This window comes from Pleurodeles waltl, chromosome 1_2 (genome assembly GCF_031143425.1).
Source record: "Pleurodeles waltl isolate 20211129_DDA chromosome 1_2, aPleWal1.hap1.20221129, whole genome shotgun sequence".
NCBI classification, from domain to species: Eukaryota; Metazoa; Chordata; class Amphibia; order Caudata; family Salamandridae; genus Pleurodeles; species Pleurodeles waltl.
This window is the reverse complement of record NC_090437.1, coordinates 306,884,775-306,903,812: the sequence shown is the minus strand read 5'-3', so window position 1 is coordinate 306,903,812 and position 19,038 is coordinate 306,884,775.

Here is a 19,038-nt window from a genome sequence, read left to right as displayed (position 1 = left end):
GTGCGACAGGGGAAGGACAGGCCCAGGGAACCCACTTTCCACGACGCACTCTCCAACATCATGGGAGCATACCACCATTCCCAGGTGACCATGGGCACAGTACTGGCCAAGTTTCAGGAGACCCAGCGGCTGCAAGATGGACACTACATGGGGATAAGGGATGAACTCACCAAAATCTACACCATCCTGGTCACCATAGCAGGGGTGCTGGCTGACATGGGCAAGACCTTGAGGGAGGCAGTGGCACAACAAAGGGCCCCTGACACTAGCCAAACCGAGGAACAGCCTTCCACCTCCGCTGGCGCTAGTGGACAGGAGGCCCCGCCACAGGACCAACAGGCCACCAGCACCCCACCCCCTACAAAAGGAGAACCACCCCGCAAACGGTCCCTGCGATCCAGGCAGAAGACAGAGAACATTGCCAAGACCCCGCCAGGAAATAAGACTCTCCTGATTGTCACCCTTCTGTCCCACTCCGTCACCCTGTCCACCTAGAACTGCCATTACTCACCTTCCTATGCCTCATTGGGCAATGCACCTGTGATACCAAGAAACTGGACTCTACTATGGACCTTCCTCCACCATTACCCTAGCCCCTTGCACATACCCCTATACTCATCAGCTCCTAAATAAACACCCTTTAATCACAAACCAATCTGGAGTCAGTCTGACATTTCACAAATGTATTATTACAACATTAGCAACAAATAGCAATGTAAATGTTAATTTACTCACACCAATGTATGGCAGTTGTTAGCCAGCAGTACATATAGCAGAAGACAGATTGTGGTACCCAGATCTTCAAAAGGTAAATCCAAAAGGAACAGTCAGTGTCCATAGACAGAGGTGAAGAGGCTGACATGTACAATGTCCTACAGTATTCTGAAATGTGAGGAGGAGTTACAGTCTCTTATACAGTCTCTTACCTGTGTGTCACTAAAAGTACTGCATGATGATGTTCGTTCTGTTGTCAATATCTTCTTCCTCTGCCTCTTCTTCCTCACTGTCCACAGGCTCCACCGCTGCCACAAGACCATCACCAGGCTCATCCTCCAGCAGAAAAGGCACCCGGCGTCTCAAAGCCAGGTTGTGCAAAATTCAGCATGCCACGATTATCAATCAATCAATCAATCAATCATAGTATTTGTAAAGTGCGCTATGTACCCGTCAGGGTTTCGAGGCGCTGAGGGGGGGGGAGGGGGGGGAGGGGAGCGCTGCTGGTTTATCGGTCGAAGAGCCAGGTCTTGAGGAGCCTTCTGAATGCGAGGAGGTCCTGGGTCTGGCGAAGGGATGTGGGGAGAGAGTTCCAGGTCTTGGCGGCGAGGAAGGAGAAGGATCTGCCGCCGGATGTCTTGCGCTGGATTCGGGGTACGATGGCGAGGGCGAGGTTGGCGGATCGGAGTTGACGTGTTGGGGTGTAGAAGTGAAGTCTGGTGTTGAGGTAGGAGGGTCCGGTGTTGTGAAGTGCCTTGTGAGCGTGGGTCAGGCACACCTTCTTCGGTGAGTAATATAGGGAGCCACCTGTGAGATGGAGGCACCGGAATCCGGCCTTCAGGAGGCCGAACGTCCTCTCAATAATATGCCTAGTTCGCCCATGTGCCTCATTGTAGCAGTCCTCTGCCCTTGTTCTGGCATTCCTCACTGGGGTCAGTAGCCATGAGAGGTTGGGGTAACCAGAGTCACCTGCAAATGTCGAGGGATACCTGTTGAACACACACTAACCCTTAGGGACTACCCCATACCCAGACACCTACTCATGCTATGTGGGGACCTTGGCCTCACCTATTAGCCACACCCGGTGCCACTGGAGTTGGCCCATCCCATAAGGGATACTCCCATTCCTCAAAATATAGGCGTCCTGCACAGAGCCAGGATACTTGGCATTCACATGGGAGATGTACTTGTCCGCCAAACACACCATTTGTACATTCATTGAATGGAAGCTTTTTCTATTTCTGTACAATTGTTCATTTCTGCGGGGGGGAACAAATGCCACATGTGTCCCATCAATGGCACCAATGATGTTGGGGATATGAAGTCAGCTTTCACTCTGGGCAAATCCTCCACCTGGGGGAACACGATGTAGCCGCTCATGTGTTTCAGCAGGGCAGACAATACTCTGGTCAACACGTTAGAAAACATTGGCTGAGACATCCCTGATGCCATGGTTACTGTAGTTTGAAAGGAGCCACTTGCCAGGAAATGGAGCACTGACAGGACCTGCACTAGAGGGGGGATTCCTGTGGGCTGGCGGATAGATTACATCAGGTCTGGCTCCAATTGAGCACACAGGTCTTGGATTGTGGCACAATCAAGTCTGTATGTGATTATGATGTGTCTGTCTTCCATTGTTGACAGGTCCACCAGGGGTCTTCATACCGGAGGATGCCGTCATCTCATCATCTACCCCAGCGGTTGTAGCCTATGGAGGAGAACGGTGAGCAGAGGGTCATTTACCACATAGGTTGCACAACTGTGTCTGCAGTAATGTTAGTAAATCCGCGTATGAAATAGTTAGTCCGTATATATGCCAAAATGTGCTGTGACGCAGTTAGGTGCCATGCCATGTGCACCCCTGAAATGGCAGCTGCCTGACTTGTGAGGAGGGACAAGGGGAAATGAGGTAACTGTGCTGGCATTGTGCAGCGTCGCGGTAGGCGGTCGAAGACCACCGCGCAACTCAGCATTGGTTATCATTGGGCCCTATGGGTTCCAGGAGTCAATGGCCATGTACGTCGGCGGTAAAGGTACGCACCACCGCAGACGTGACCGCCATTTTCTATCTGTTCACTCACTTGATACCTGACCATCAACAGGAGAGGACCTACACTGCAAGTGCTGCTGTGAACTGCGTCTGGAAGCGACAATGGCTACAGTGTCTGGGGAAAGGGCCCCTGCATTCACTGTGGAGGAGTTGGACAAACTGGTGGAAGAGGTCCTCCCCCAGTACACCCTACTCTACGGTCCTCTAGACAAACAGATGAGTACACTGTGAGCATGAGGCGTGGGCAATGCCTGTTTGGAGTGGTGTGGATGGAAGCCACATGTTGGGAGTGCTAAGGGCTGCATGTGAGGATGGTCAGTGTATGTCCATCAGGGCATGGGTGGGAACTGGTGACCAATGAGTATGACAGTCTGGACGGGTGAGTAATGCCCTTTCCTCCTGTACTTTTCCTCTAGGTCAGCGCCCACCAGAAGAAGGGTATTTGGTGTGCCATCGCCAAGGAAGTACGGACCCTGGGGGTCTATCACAGACGGAGCACCCACTGCCACAAGAGATGGTAGGACCTGCACCGCTGGAGCAAGAAGACGGCAGAGGCCCAGCTGGGGCTGGCCTCCCAACGTGGAAGGGGTGCCCGTCGCACCATGACCCCCCTGATGTTCCGCATCCTGGTGGTGGCCTAACCGGAGTTGGATGGGCGCTTGAGGGCATCACAGCAGCCACAAGGGTGTGAGTACAGTGTCATAAAGCTGACTCTGTGCGGTTTAGGAGGGATCTGGGTGGGGGGGTGTACTGTGGGTGCCCCTAGGCCAGGGCGGTCATGCCAGGGTAGCTCCCTTGTTTGCAGGCTCAGAAGCACCCCTACCCCAATGGTACAATTGGACAGCTACTAGTGTGCAGGGTCCTGTGGGTGTCAGGTGTGCATTTGTTGGTGTTAGGCATTGTACCCCATGGGGTGGTGAATACCATAGTGACTGGTTGGGCAAAGCCTAGTGCACAGGGCAGCTCTGTGTGTATTGTGACCGCCAACGGTAGTGGTGTTGCTGGCATTGACCATGGGTGTCCTCTGTCTTTCCCCCCTTCTTGTTTTGTCACCCTGTCCTTGTGTGCATTACCATCATCTGGCGGAGGAGCAGAGGCACTGGCGACAGAAGGAACTGCATCCCACATGGCCCAGGAGGGCGAATCCACGGAGGGTGAAGGCACCAGTGAGACAGAGGGCAAGGGGAGCTCCACGACGGGGACAGGAGGGGATACCAGCAACAGCGACTCCTCCTCTGATGGAAGCTCCCTGGCGGAGGGAGACACCTCTGTGCCCACCCCAAACAACAGGTACAGCTGCCACCCCCCCACCAGCACTGCCCTCCCAGCAGCCTCTCAGCGTGTTTCTCGTCCCCGCTCACCCAGGAGGGTGGGCAACTCCTTCCCCCCAGGCACCTCAGGCCCTGCCCCAGTCAGCCCTCAGTGAGGAGGCTATTGACCTCCTGAGATCCCTCACTGTTAGGCAGTCAACTATTCTGAATGCCATCCACAGTGTTGAGAGGCATTTGCATACCTGGGGGGCATTCATTCTGGTGTGGCAGCCCAACAGAGAGCATTTCAGGCTCTGGCCTCAGCACTGATGGCAGCCATTGTCCCTGTGTGCAGCCTCCCCCCTCCAACTTCTACTACCCAGACCCAATCTCCTCTACCTCAGCCTATCCCAAGCACACCATCAGACCAGCATGCACACACATCAACAGACAAAAGTGGCTCAGGAAAACAGAAGCACCACACATCCCACAGACACTCACACAAGCACCATACCCATGCACACATACCAACATCCACTTCCTCAACTGTGTCCCCCTCCTCCATGTCCTCCACCTCCCTCCCAGTCTCTTCTCCACTCACACCTGCATGCACTACATCATCAGCCACTGCCTCCATCACAACACACCGCTCACGTGCAATCACCACCCCCACTACCATTCACACGTCCCCTGTGTCCTCTCCCAGTGTGTCTGTGAGCCCTCTTCCCAAAGTACACAAACGCAGGCACACACCCATTCAACAGCCTTCCACCTCACAACAGCCTCCAGCCCATGCACCTTCACCCAAACTCAGCAGACGTACACCTTTTAAAACCACTACCTTTTCCTCCACTCCCACCCCCCTCATCTTCCCATCCCAGTGTGTCAAAAAAACTTTTTCTAGATAACTTGAACCTTTTCCCTCCACCTCCCCCCATCCGTCCCCTAGGGCCAGGATGTCTAGATCCCAGCCCAGCACCTCAGCCACCACATCTGCGTCTGCTGTGATCCGTGCAAGTCGGGGTGGATCGAAGGGGGCACCGGTCAGAGCTGCCGGTGTGCCACCTACAGATATGAAGGACCACCCTATTCAGCCACCTGCAAAGGTCAAAAAGGGCCTGGCTTCCAGCAGGGTAAAGTCACACCACCCACCCAACAAGGCCTTGTCCAGAAACAGAGAGGACAGTGCCAAGGTCCCTGCAGCAACTGCCAAGGTGGGGAAGGGCCACAAGACAAAGGGCAAGTCACCTCAGGGCACGATGCCTCCTGGTGAGGGGCTGGTGACCACCATTTCATCAGGGATGGCAGCGACCTGCACCACAGTCACCACCGCTGCTCCGACCGCCACCTGCACCGCCACCAGCACCGCCGCTGCCACAACACCAGTCTGCAGCATCCTCCCCAAGGATCAGCCATCCGAGGCTGCCGGAGACGGTATGGTGTCTCCCTCCACCACAACAGACACTTGCACCACGGCCAGCACCGGCAGCATCTCCACCGCAGCCACCACCACCTGCACCACCATCTGCACCGCCACGTGCCCAGCCAGTACCACTCGGTCGGATGTCAGCAGCATCACCAGTGGGCAGCAGTCTGAGTCTGCAGGTGATGTCCTGGACCCTGGACACGCCACTTGAGGCACCACCTCCAGCACTGGCACAACTAGCAGTTAGCAGCCTAAGTTGCAGCAGGATGGAGTGTGGCTCTGCCTCCATGGAGTATCATGCTACCTGTTCTAGGTACATCGCGTGGCTCATACACCCAGGTGAGAGAATGTTAAATGCCACACCCCAGGTGCAGCATCACTGGGCACAAAGCCCCCTCCAGAACCAGTGGAAAAAGGCATCCAATCACCCAATCCTTGGCAGGATGAAGCACTCTGGGCACAAAGTCCCCTCCAGAACCAGTGGAGAGATACATCCACTCACCCAATCCTTGGCAGGATGAAGCACTCTGGGCACAAAGCCCCCTCCAGAACCAGTGGAGAGATACATCCACTCACTCAATCCTTGGCAAGATGAAGCGCACTGGGCACAAAGCCCCCTCCAGAACCAGTGGAGAGATACATCCACTCACCCAATCCTTGTCAGGATGAAGCACACTGGGCACAACCCCCCCTCCAGAACCAGTGGAGAGATACATCCACTCACCCAATCCTTGGCAGGATGAAGTACTCTGGGCACAAAGCCCCCTCCAGAACCAGTGGAACATGTCACCCACTTGAGAGACTGTGTCTTTGCACTCCACAAGAGCAAGCAGTGGGCAAACCACCCGCTTTAGAGACTTCAGAGACTGTGGCTTTGCACTCCCCAGGGCCAGGCAGTGGGCAACCCACCCACTTGAGAGACCGTGGCTTTGCACTCCCCAGGAGCAAGCAGTGGGCAACCCACCCACTTGAGAGACTTGAGAGACTGTGGCTTTGCACTCCCAGGACCAAGCAGTGGGCATAGAGCCCCCTCGAGGAGCAGTGGCGTTCTACCATCTTCCGGCTGAGGTGCCCCTCCCTCTCCATCCCCCTGAGGTGCCTGTGTTTTTTCGACCTGATGTCCCTGCAGAGTTCTCTCAGTTTTGAGGCAGGTGTCATGCGTGGGCTTCGTCCATGCTTTTTGGGACCACTGGTCCACGGACATTAACAAGGGACAGTGTACGGCCTTGTGTACTTAATGTAAATATTTGTATATACTGATTATTTGCTTGTTTCTTGATATATCTGAATGTTCCAATGTAACACTGGTTAGACTCATTTCCTTTTGTCCTTGCGTTCTTCCAGGGGGTGACGGGGTGTATCAGTATTGTTGTTGGATGTGTTTGTGTGTATAATGTTGTGGGCGAGGGTGGGAGGTGGGGGTGTTGCGTGCCGCTTGTGTGTGTCACTCTCTTTTCCCTCCTCCCCCACACTGTGTGCTAGGTGCAGTACTTACCGTCATCGCCGCCGCCACCTTCTTTCTACTTCGTAGTGTATTAGTAGATACACCAACATGGGTAGGATCTGCAATTTGGGCTCCATGGTGTTCTGGTTCTTCGTGGAGTGTCAAGAGGTGAGTGGTTCCCCTTTGTTGTTCAGTTTCTGCCGTGCTTTTGATGTCGTTGGAACCGCCCCGGAAAAGCTGGCAGATTGGTGCCTTGTAATACGGTGGGCAGTACATTGACTTCCGCCTGTCTGTTGGCGGTGACTGCTGCGGTGTTTGTTGCTACCGCCGTGGCATTCAGAGTGTTAAAGTGGCTGTCTATGTTGGCGGTTTCCGCCGTGGTCGTGATTCCATTTCTTTAACCGCCGGCCTGTTGGCGGTATTACCGCCGCTTTAACACCGACCGCCAGGTTTGTAATGAGGGCCATAATGTCCACTTAAAAGAAAAAAAACTAATTCCGTGTGAAAACGTTTACCAACATACCTTCACTACTGAAATGCCCTTGAACACTTTGCATTTGCTTCACTTGTTTTGAAAGGCACCGAGGGCTACACCACCGGGCAGGGAGATTTAACAACAAGAAAAGTCGGCCCCAGGAGGCACTGCTAAAGCAAAGCTTGGTTTACGAACTTGAAACGTTAACACAGGCTGCAGTGCTAGTAGAAAGAGTGCTTTACCAATTCAAAAAAAATGTCAAGCGCAGATATTTTTCATAAAAAATGGTGAGGGAACAAGCAAAGAGTGTTGGGAGCACTCCTGGGAAGTGAGAGGGCTTAATTGTCCCTGGAGTGCTGGATCAGCCATGGGTTCCACATAGGACCTGGCCTTCAACGAGGTTTGCGGAGGGGGTATGTAGGAGGCTGACCAGGTTTGTAGTGGGTACCCAAGGTACTTACACCTTATACCAGGTCCAGTTATCCCTTATTAGTGAAATGTAGGCAGCGTCTAGAAGCTTAGGCTGCCTAGAGGTAGCTCTAGGCAGAGCAGCCAAGGCTGAACTAGGAGACATTCAAAGCTCTTGCAATACCACTGTAGTCACACAGTACTTACACACAAGAAAAGACAATACTCAGTGTTACCAAAAATTAAGGTACATTATTTTAGTGACACAAGGCCTAAAATATCTTAGAAGCTATACTCCCTTAGAAGGTAAGTAATACACATAAAATATACACTAGTAACCAAAATCATGTAAGTAAACAGTCATAAAATAGTGCAAATAGTGAAAATCACCATAGGTTACAATGGGCTTAGGGGGAACACAAACCATATACTAAAATAGTGGCATGCGAATGTCGGTTTCCCACCTAGACAAGAGTAGTATGTAGAGGGACACTGGGATGCAAAAACCAAGCATGACTGCAATACACCAATGTGAAGACCTGAGAGAGGAGACCAAGTCCAAAACGTCCGAAGAGTCCAGGAGTACCAGGAGTCCCTGCTAACCTGTAGGATGGTGCAAAAGTGTATTCTCCGGTTAGAAGAAAAAGTCAGAGAGGCACCAAAGAAGACAGCTGCGGGTTTCTGCTTTGTGTAAGAGATGTCCCACATCGAGTAGAAGAAATCAGGCTGGTTTTTGTCACTGGATTCCGCCAACAAGCTTTGGCTCACGCAAAAGACACGTTTGACAGGAGAAGTGCTACCTGGACCCAGGAAGGACCTGGGGGTCTCAACTCAGACTGAGGAGACAGAGGGGGCTCTCAGCTCTTCAGAGAGCCCTCAGAAGACCAGACAGCACCCACAGGAGTCCCAGGACACAGGGACAAAGGAGTTGCAAATCGATGTTGTTGCAGCACTACACAAAGGGATCCCATGCCGCTGGAGAACAACTCAGGGAGCTGAGCATAGTAGGATAGCGTGCTGAGGACCTCGGCTACACTGTGCATGAAGGATTCCATGGAGAAACGCACAGAAGACCTAGGAGCTGCAAAACTCATGATGCACAGGGTTTCTGTCGGGCTCGGGGAGGCAAGCTCTTACCTCCACCAAATTTGGACAGTTGGGCCTTTGGACAGTCTGGGTCTCTTTGGTTTGCCACCTGTGTTCCAGGATCCACTTTCGTTGTCAGGAGCGGGCACCCAGAGTACTGGTCGTTGCTGCAGAGAGGTGCCTGCTGAAGCAGGGAAGTGACTCTGCCACTCCACGGGAGATTCCTTTGGTCCTTCTGGTGCAGGATGAAGACAGGAAGTCCTCGGAGCATGCACAACCTGAAAACTGTTGCAGTTGCTGGCAAGAGCTGAAGTTACAGAGTTGCAGTAGCCTTCTTGGATACTTTGTTGCAGTTGTAGAGTTCCTGGAGCAGTTCTGATCCGACGGTAGAAGGTGAAGCAGATGTTGCAGAGGAGTCCTGCTGGAATTTTGCAAAACCGAATCTGAGGAAACATCCAGAGAAGAGACCCTAAATAGCCCTGAGAGGGGGATTGGTCACCTAACCAGGTAAACACCTATCAGGAGAGGTCTCTGACATCACCTTCTGGCACTGGCCACTCAGGTGCTCCCAGAGTTCCCTGACCATCCTGAAAACAAGATGTCAGGACCCAGGGACACTCTGGAGGAGCTCTGGGCAACACCCCTGGGATGGTGATGGACAGGGTACTGGTCACTCTCCTTTCGTTTGTCCAGTTTCGTGCCAGAGCAGGGACTGGGGGTCCCTGAAGTGGTGTAGACTGGATTATTCAAGGAGGGTACCGTTTGTGCCCTTCAAAGCATTTCCAGAGGCTCTGGGAGGATACCCCTCCCATGCCTGTGACACCTATTTCCAAAGGGAGAGGGTGTAACACCCCTCTCCTAAAGGAAATGCATTGTTCTGCCTTCCTGGGATTGAGCATCTCAAGCCCCAGGAGGGCAGAAGCCTGTCTGTGAGGTAGCAGCAGCTGGGGCTGTGGTGGAAACCTCAGAGACCTGGTTTGGCAGTACTGGGGGTCCATGGTGGAGCCCCCATGGTGCATGGAATTGGCACCCCCATTACCGGAATCGGATTGGGGGTACAATTTCTCAATATTAGACACCTTACACAGCCGTTTTCGGGGTTACCATTGTGAAGCTATATATATGTATCGACCTACATGTAGTGCACACTTTTAATGGCGTCCCCAAACTCACGAAGTCCGGGAAATTGGTCCTGGACAATGTGGGGCCCCTCTGCTAGTGCATGGGTGCCTTCAAACACAGTAACTTTGCACCTAGCCTTCAGGAACTGAAGGTTAGACATATAGGTGACTTATAAGTTACTGGGTGCAGTGAAAATGGCTGTGAAATAGTGCTTGCACTATTTCACTCAGGCTGCATTGGCAGTCCTGAAGAAGTGTTTGTATGAGCTCCTTATGTGTGGCAAAAGAAATGCTGCAGCCCATAAGGATCTCCTGGAACCCCGATGCCCTAGGTAGCTAGGTACCATATACTAGGGGATTATAAGGGGGATCCAGTATGCCAATCTGGAGTGAAAAAGTAGTCACTGGATTATAGTGACACATTTGGAAACAGAGAGAGCATAAGCACTGAATTCCTGATTAGCAGGACTTCAGTGACACAGTCAAGCATACTGAGAAAACAGTAAAACATACTGACATATAGGCCACAAACTTTAAGCACTGGGGTCTTGACTAGCAGGATCCCAGTGAGACAGTAGAAACACAATGACAAACAGGCAGAAACTGGGGGTAACATGCCAAGAAAGATAGTACTTTCCTACAGGGTAGAAGTGAAAGTACTTGCCTGTGTTGTGCTGGTGGGCCCTAGGCCCTAATGCTACTAAAAATGACCACACAGACACATGGTTGTAGTTATTGGAACTGGCCAAGGGCACGTGCACAAGGCCTCTTTTATTAGCAGGGTCACTTGTGACAGATGAATGTAGGCTGAGTGTGGAAGCCAGCCGTCAAGGAGTGGCTGGTGGAAACACGCCATTGTAGAAACACTGGTATGAGTCCAGCCGGACTCTACATCCTTCCCAAACTTTATTAAGAAAAAAATAAACAAGTCGAACCTGTGGGAGAGAATAAATACTAAAATAAACACCACTGAGTGTCCTCAGGCAGTCTGCCAAACATGGGTGGACAGGTGCAGCTGGGGGCACCCAGAATCACAGCACACCTCCATCATTTAACCAGACTACTCTGGGCACGAATGGCATTGTTGATGAAGTCTGGATCCCTCAATCGCCTGTCCATGAGGTTGCAGTTCACTCGGGCACTGTTGGTCCTGTCCCATCTGGTCTCACGGTGTTGGAGTCTATTTACAAAGTCCACTGGGATGTTGCATCATGAGCAGTGGAGAAATCTATCTACAGAGTTCAATGTGGGTACATCAGGAGCAGAGATCTCTTTGAAGGCATTCAGGCTCCATGAATAGCAAACCTACAAAGACAGAGGATTACATGGATGAAAATGGAGTCTTCTTCGAAGGCCTTGGTGCTTCCTAACGTCTGATAGTAGAGCAGCTTCAGGCATCCCTCCATGCCAGGACTCCATCGCACAGGAGTCTCCTCAAGGCCCTTTTGCCAGGCTTCCACAGGACCATGTGGACTGTGAGAAGCCTATTGCAGGTCAAGCAAAGGCGTCGCTGAGGACAGCCAACAGGACGACATCCAAGTAGCGCTTGCAGCCACAAAGGTGGTTGTCACAGGGTCTGTGTGCTCTGGCCGTCAGGACTCAGGTGCACGGGCTTTTGTCCGATAGTCTTTGTGTGAACAGTCTACATCTGCGACCTCTGTGCTTCCTGATGCCTGCCGTGGAGCTGCTTCTGACACATCTCTCTTATCAGGATTCACCTCTCACTGGAATTCCCTTGAGGCCCTAGCCCCTGGATTGCTACAGGACTCCGTGGGCTATGCGAGGCTCATTGTAGGCCATGGAGGTCGCTGCAAACTCCCAACAGGGCCACGTACAAGCCTCATGCAACCCCAAGGGTGGATGGTCCAATGGTCGAGTATTCTCTCTTCAGCGGGTCTCAGGTTCACAGGGGCTCAAAGCTGATTTCTGGGTGGTCAGCCTCCCATGTGGCAGTAAAGACTTGTCCTCTGGTCTTTTTCCAGACATACCGTTCCACTCTGGTGGTGCAATGCTTCTTAGGTGGTAAGGGTGATCAACCTGGTAGTGATGACGATCTTACCATCTAACAATCTGATCGACAGGTGGCGGTGTCTTGCTTGGAGAAAAAAATGACGGGAGGGACTTCATAGCCACTTGAGGTTCTTGTTCGGCAAGTGCAGTTTTCAGCACGGATGCCATCTCTCTCAACCAGCGGGGGTGAAGCCACACGATACCGGTGCAGCAGTTACCCTCTGACAGCTGGCAGTAGGCTCATGTAGCCAGATGCCTCTTATGGGCCTCAGCAGACCACCTACCTCCTTTACCAGGTGAGTGATGATGGGGGCAGGGGAATGTTCATGGTGGGGCTACTTCCCTACATTCACTCTGCCCTCAGGCCCCTCGCGCTGGCTTTTACTGGCCTTGGTGCCGCGGTCGGGTCATAAGGCACAGTAGCTTTATCTCACTGGCAGCGTGGAAAAGCCTCGTGCACTGTGCTAGGTGCAAGGCTTTGCCCATTTTCCACTGACCTCACACTGCCGGGATGGTTAGTACTACGGCTTCAGGGACATCAGTGTGAGGGTGGCTGTCGGGGCCTCAACTGGGGACCCTGGTATCTTCACAGGGTGTCCTACTTCTCGCCATGCACCAGTTGCTGTCTTGCTGGGAACAGCAATGTAGTTGCCAGCACGCACTTGGGGTCAGACACACTTGTCGCCATTGTAGTGTTGATGGCCCTGGGCCATCATGTTACTAAAAATGACCACACGGACACATGATTGTAATTATTAGAACTGGCCAAGGCGTGTGCCCCCAGTCTTTTTTAGTAGTGGTGAACCTGACCGGGACACCTGTGATAGATTGGTGTGGGGTGAGTGTGGAAGCCAGCCCTCAAGGAATGGCTGATGAATCACGTCATAGTAGAAACAGTGGTATGAGTCCAGCCTGAATCTACAGCTTACTCCCTTCTAAGACAAACAGTTCAAATGCAGTGGCGGCTGGTGACATTTGAAAGTGGTGGGGTGTAAAAGTCTGGGTATGACTTTTATATAGCGAGTGAAATGAGAAAGCTCAGTTGACAAACATAGGGTCCAGGGTAGGTCCTCCTCCCAAGAAGAAATTGAAAAAAGATTGATAAATAGTGCATTTGAAAGTAAATAAATTTAGTGAGAAAGCAAGGTTTATAAAGCAGTGGGAATGTACAATGTTGAAATATTAAACACATTAAAAACTGCCCCATATCTTACTGCATTAAAATGTTCACCCTTGACTTTAATGTGCAAATTGTAAATCGCAACAACTTCAGGCCCTTTAAAGTGTGTGCTTACCCAGGGTCTTGCACTGCATGTGGCATCAACTGTGGAAGAAAATGCTCTAACCAGGCATCAGGAAGCACCCACAGCTGCTGACTGCAATCAGTTATACAGAAATATGTGCAGACAGGTCCTTGAGTGGGATGAAAAAGTAGGGGGTCTCAAAAAAGGAACATGCAAAAAACATTTCTGTGATTCCTATAGTGAGCCACCTGGCCTGTATTTTGGTTTCTCTCTGAGACGTTATTGCATACAGAAATATAACACAGCAACCAACATACACCTAAAACCTGTCAGTACCATTGGCCTTGTCAATGGTTGTTAGCTGTATAAGATAAATGTGTAACAACAATGATAATTTATAAATATTTAATTTGGAAATGTTTCAATTCTGAAATTGTCAGATTGTGAATTAAATATTATTGAGGCCTATGGAAGGAGTAGGGCCTTCAGTTATGTGTGCTTTATGTTCAATATATTTGCCCTTTCTCTATTCACATCTCATTCATCTGCACATTTTCGACCTCCTCTATCCTCTTCATTTAGCACCCTCTTTTCACTCTCGACTGAATGCAGTTCCTCGCATCTCCCTCATTTTAGCACCCCAAACATAAACTGCACTCATTCACTTTTAAGCACTTTATTTCCTTTTGCTTTTGCGCTATAAATATTTTGACCTCTGTGCACCCCTTCACACACACTTACACTGAATTTCAGTTGTAATTGGAATACATGACCACTGTCTGTGTGCTCTGCAGAGAGACCAACACACTGACAAGCCCTTTGCTTTGACTTCATCCTCAGCATCAGTACTCTCAATCAAAGCCCCTCATAAACACCTGGCATTAGTCAAAGTATGCACTATGCAAGAGAAATACAATGCACAGAAACAGAGCATGATGAAACAGCTAACTCTCTTGGGGAATGCAGCATTAAGTAAAAAATGTGAAATAAGAGGAACTAAATGGCTGACACACTACACACTTTTTAACATTTATTGTTCGCATATCAATCAATTTTTTGGCATTAATGTTAAGGGGGTGAAGATAGGGCCAGTTTTAATGCCATACAGCAGATAACTGCCTTTACTGTAAGCATGTATTTCTCCCCTTGTTTGATATTTGGAGCAATTTCACAAGGGAACAAGAACCCCACTCATCTTTTGGATCAATTTAACGAGGGATCAAATACAACAGCTCCATTTCAAAAGGAGCCAGCGATCTGCAGCCAGGGCCTGGGGTGTCACAGTGGGGGAGGTTAGAGTTACAAGGGGTCTCAGTACAATAAAAATAAAGCAAGATTAGCATTATAACACTTACTGAAGCCAAGGCACTAAATCACACGTGCTTGATGAGTGGGGAAAGGGTGCGGTCTATGCCTGTGAATGACAGACGGCTCCCCTCACATAGGGATGAAGACTCCGACGCTTGAAACCATGACACTAAATGCGTCACTAGCCTAGAGTGGATACTGCCATACACCACAATGGAAATGAAGGGCTTTAGACCAATCAGCCCTGCGTCATGCATCACATGGTAGAAGGTTGATTTACTGCCTGGCTTCTGTAGCTCGCTTCAAAGTGAAGCGGGCCAGGCAGCCTGGGATAGACAGCCCGAACTTAAATACATCAATTTGTTCAGAGTTATGATCCTCACAATCACATCTCTGAACAAATCGATTTATTTAAGCCCTAAAGAAGAACTCGCCAGTGTTCAAAGGGATCTACTCTGGGCAACAGTGACAGAGAGCATGGAGTGGCAGATGTGGGCGAATAAGTCACATCAAGTTGAGCCTCTAGATTGTCAAAACAGGGCATCTGTGCTCCTGTGCAGGAGGCAGTGTCCTCACCTGTGGTAGTTTGAAGCCTTGTGGCAGTTTCTGCCCTTGGGATGGGCTTTGCAGTTTGAAGATGTGCAAGGGCACAGCCTAGTGCAGTGCTCATGCTGCTCAAAGGGAGGGGCACAAGATATCCACTCACACAGTGGTTGCATGTGATGGCAAGTGAGAAGACAAGCACAGACTTAGCTCACAGGCTCCAGCAACATAAAATTTGGCTATACGCTGTTGTGAAACCTGATTTGAGAGTATGACTGGCATTCGTGAAACACTTCAACAGTGTGAAGATGGCAAATTTAGATCATGAGGCGGAGTGGAATATACAGATACTTTGTGGTGCTGGTTTGGCCTTTTTTATCAAGGGAAATGATGTGCAGAGCACTGACCTGAAGAATGGAGGGTGATCGGCAAGAGCATTGCCTTTTTAAAGTCTTCCCATTCATTGGATGTGGCTGTGGTCAGAGATGTTGTAAAGCAGGGGCAAGGCGGGCTCTGGGCTCCAGTCTTTCAGGGGGTGCCTTATAGAGCCAGCTCTGTTCTGCAGAGAGTCTTGCCCTGATGACCTTGAATAATTCTTCAACAGATTGTTTTAAATACCTTTTTCCTTTAATGAATTCTTAATGTGGGTGATGTGTTAGGCCATATTACAGACATTTTGCTGAGAAATGTTGTGTTTAGGTTTCATTCAGCATCCATAAAAAAAAATCTTTTAGATCAAAGCAGGACCTCACATACAAGAAATAGGTGGGTGTCTCTGAGATTATGTGCAGTAATATTGGTGAGCTGCTGCTGTTACAATATTGAAAACATACCTCACTATCCCTGAATATTAAATGTAAAAACATTTACAATTTGGAGGAACGTGCCTGTGTACATGTACCTGTGCAGTGTCAGTGCTGAATTTGGTTCACAAATGCAAAGCTGTTCCGAACAGGGGCCCCCAAAATACATTTGGCCCTGCATCCTCAAAATCCGTAAGATACCCTGACTTTGGTTGTGGAGAAAGTACTTGTAAACAGGAAGGTGACTTTTAATGTGGGTAACATGTCAGTTGTACACATAGTGAACAGACATTCTGTGCATACAAGTGTTGCAATTGCTGAGGGTGGGTTTTGGGATGCTTGCACTACAACGATGTTTTTAGGGCACAGCATGGACAGTGAGAAGTCTCCCATGTGATATAAACAAGACAAGACCAATTATCAATGAGGTTGTTATGATACAATGGCAATTTTCTTGCTACTCCCCCATCCTCTACTGGTATATTTCCCAGATAAACTAACTGATCCGACTGATATGCATATTGCTGGTCTCTGTCTGGAGTGGCAAATGGGCAAAAATGATGGAATGAAATGTAGCCGTCAAGTGGGTTGTGCGAGTGGCTGTGATTAATTCAAGCATTCCTTCCGTCCCTTTTTTGATAAATGTAAACACAGAAATATTAACAAAAAAAGAGAAAGAGAAAAGTAGATTAATATTCTTTGTTTGGTATCAGATCTGCTAGTGAGTACATGCTTTCACAGCCAACATTCATCCCTTGGCAGACAACAAAACCAGATGTGCAAAAATAAGACTAACAAAAGATGCTATAGTTAAATAGCAATTGGGACGAGTTACGTGAAGGTCAGAGTGCTCCTACAAAGAAAGGTAATTTTGAATTATTTCCTGTGTGCTTTTTCACTGGAAAGTTTGACTTCCCCTCTGGTGCTGGGTACTTGGAAACTTTCTAATTATGATTAAGTTGTTGCGTCTCTGTTTAGACAATTTCTTTGTATACTTGGGGGCATATTTATACTCCGTTTGCGGCGGAATTGCGTTGTTTTTTTTTACGCAATTCCGACGCAAAACTAACTCCATATTTATACTTTGGCGTTAGACGCGTCTAGCGCCAAAGTCCATGGAGTTTGCGTCATTTTTTTGCGTGGACACCTACTTTGCGTTAATGAGATGCAAGGTAGGCGTTCCCGTCTAAAAAATTGACTCCGAGGCATGTGTGCCGTATTTACACTCCCGGGCAAAATTCAGGCCCGGGAGTGGGCAGGTAAAAAAAAATGACGTACGGCCGCTTTTGTGCCGTTTTTTAGCGCCTGGAAAAGGCAGGCGTTAAGGGACCTGTGGGCTCTGAAGGAGCCCAGAGGTGCCCTCCTATGCCCCCAGGGACACCCTGTCACCCTTGCCCACCCCAGGAGGACACCCAAGGCTGGAGGGACCCATCCCAGGGACATTAAGGTAAGTTCAGGTAAGTCATTTTTTTTTTTTTTTTGTGGCATAGGGTGCCTGATTTGTGCCCCCCTACATGCCACTATGCCCAATGACCATGCCCAGGGGACAGAAGTCCCCTGGGCATGGCCATTGGGCAAGGGGGCATGACTCCTGTCTTTGTTAAGACAGGAGTCATTTCTATGGGGGTTGGGAGTCGGAAAAAATGGCGCAAATCGGGTTGAGGCGAAAAATTTGCCTCAACCTGACTTGCCCCATTTTTTGGCGCCCAAGCTCCATATGCCCCTACGCCGGCGCTGCCTGGTGTACGTCGTTTTTTTCCATGCACACCAGGCAGCGCCGGCGGCTAACGCTGGCTAACGTCATTGATTAAATACGGCGCCTGCATGGCGCTTCAGAATGGCGTTAGCCGGCGCTAATTTTTGTTGACGCAAAACTGCGTTAGCGCAGTTTTGCGTCAAAAAGTATAAATATGGCCCTAAGAATATATAGCATGATAGTTAATTGCATCATTGAGTTTATCTTTAATCCGCAGATCTGGGTTAAACATGGTGATGCCTATGGTAACAAGCATTTGCAATGCAATGGGTCTCGAGTTTGCCCGAGTTAGAGCTATTAGCATTGTAAATTTCTAACTGAACTTTCCTTGCCACATAAATCAAAAATGAAAAGTAAAACAGCTGACATAAGTAAGCTGATTCAAAGTGCCACAGCCGCCGTGAGCGCGAAGGAGAGACACAAAAGGAAAAAGAAGTTTGCTTGCAGTCAAGCATATCGACACAAGTGCATTAATCCATGTAACAGGGTTGATGGCCAGGGCGATAACCAAACTGCCCCAAGGAGGGACAAACTTAAAGCATTTACCAATGTCATCAAATGATTTTTGAAAGGCAAGTCCAGGACTGAGTGAAAGTGATAGGCGTGAGATGGGTGTGCTTAAAAGCCCACTTAGATACAACACGTCAGAAAAAGCAGCGCTTGTGTGCTGCTATGCTCGACCTAAAAAGGCTTGAGTCACTAAAGCACTTTTATTCCTATAAACACTTAAGGACTCTTTCTCGAAGAAAGGTGGTAATATGCTTGCTACATGTGCTGAGGGAATTTTTTAACCTTACCTTGTTCACACAAATTCGAGGCTTACACGTGTAAAACATAGTTTTGCATAAGGTACACAAGGGACAGGATATTCACAAAAATGGGCGCATGGCCTGACGGACAAAGATGGTGGTTGCTCTCTTCTAGACCTCAGCCAACTGCACTGAACCCGACTCCATCCTGGTTTTGACAGGCTCTGTAGGACGGCCAGAGCCTGCCAGCGGTGACCCCTATGGGAGTGCAGTACCTTTTTTGTTTCCTCAGGCTATTGGTCCCCTAGAAGGGTGTGCACATAGCGGTTGAAGGGGAGCCGGACAAGTACAATTGATAAGAGGGCCTGGACTCTCGCAACCAGGGGAGTGGAGGTGAGCAGCTTGGAAGACTACTGCAGCACCGCGGTCTCTTTATCCTCCTTTCTGCTCCCCCCACATCTGCCCCCAGCCGGGAGGGCTAGTAGTGGTGCAGGAGCCTGTGGGGCCTGGAGAAGGTCCAGGAATGGATGCGAGGTGTTTGTGGAGGGCCCTGGCCATCAGTGAGGCAGCGGTAGCCTCAAATGAGGGGGGCCACCTTCTAATATGATTGCTGAAAGACGCAAAATGACAAAGTGGGTCCTTAGGCCTACT